Here is a 979-nt window from a genome sequence, read left to right as displayed (position 1 = left end):
CCGAAGAAGCGGCGCCGACGACGGACGGCCCGGACGACGGGGGCCGGCTTCGCTTCCCCCTCCCCCCCCCCAAACACCGCGCCTCCCCCGCGACCTTCTCTCTTCTCCCTTTCCCCCGTGCCCCGCCCGGCGCCCGCGCGCCGGGGGGTGGGGGGGGGTGGGCGGCAGAGAAAAGGCGAGGAGACACACGGGGGGGGGGGGAACGAGGGAAACGGAGACTCCCATCCCGGAGACGAGAACCGAAGAGGAGAGCGGCAGAGACGGCCCTGACGGGGGGGAACCGGCCAGCCGGGCGGGAAAAGCGGCGACCTCAAGCGGGGAGAGAGAGAAACGCGACGGCGACAGAGAGAGGAGGGGAGGGCTTCGCGGGAAGGAGGAGGGGGTCGCACCCCCGTCCCCGGCGCTCTCGGCCTCGCGCGCAGCGCGGCAGCACGGCACGGTACCCCCGCGGTACCCACCCGCAGACAGCCGCCCGCACGGGGGGGAGAGCCCGGGGGCGAGGCCCGCGCCTCGCCTCCCTCTCGGCCCTCTCGCTCTCTCGTCTCTCTCGCACGGCCCACGGCGGCGTCTTCGACGCCGACTCTCGCTCTCCCCGGCCACCGCCACCGCACCGCGGCACGGCCCCGGCAAGGACGAGCTCCGCCCCAGCGGCTCGTTCCGGGAGCGGGGAGCTACGGAGCGCTCCCCGAGTCTGCATTTAGGGGGACGAAGGCCCTGCGCGGCGACGACGACGACGACGTCGACGTCGACCGCGGGCAACGGGCCTGCGAGGCAACCCCAGCCGCGCCGCCGGGGTGGCCCCCCCGGACGGCGATTGATCGTCAAGCGACGCTCAGACAGGCGTAGCCCCGGGAGGAACCCGGGGCCGCAAGTGCGTTCGAAGTGTCGATGATCAATGTGTCCTGCAATTCACATTAATTCTCGCAGCTAGCTGCGTTCTTCATCGACGCACGAGCCGAGTGATCCACCGCTAAGAGTT

The 979-nt window shown here is 72.3% G+C and overlaps 1 non-coding gene across 1 annotated transcript; it reads right to left on the bottom strand.

The window, feature by feature from the left end:
* Window positions 1-826: 826 nt before the first annotated feature.
* LOC148219298 (5.8S ribosomal RNA) lies at window positions 827-979 on the bottom strand. Its single transcript, XR_015799888.1, has one exon. It is a non-coding gene; the product is annotated as a 5.8S ribosomal RNA (ribosomal RNA).

Source organism: Sturnus vulgaris, unplaced genomic scaffold (genome assembly GCF_052056855.1).
Source record: "Sturnus vulgaris isolate bStuVul1 unplaced genomic scaffold, bStuVul1.hap1 Scaffold_156, whole genome shotgun sequence".
NCBI lineage: Eukaryota > Metazoa > Chordata > Aves > Passeriformes > Sturnidae > Sturnus > Sturnus vulgaris.
The sequence above is the reverse complement of the archived record's forward strand: the minus strand, read 5'-3'. Positions and strand labels throughout refer to the sequence as shown.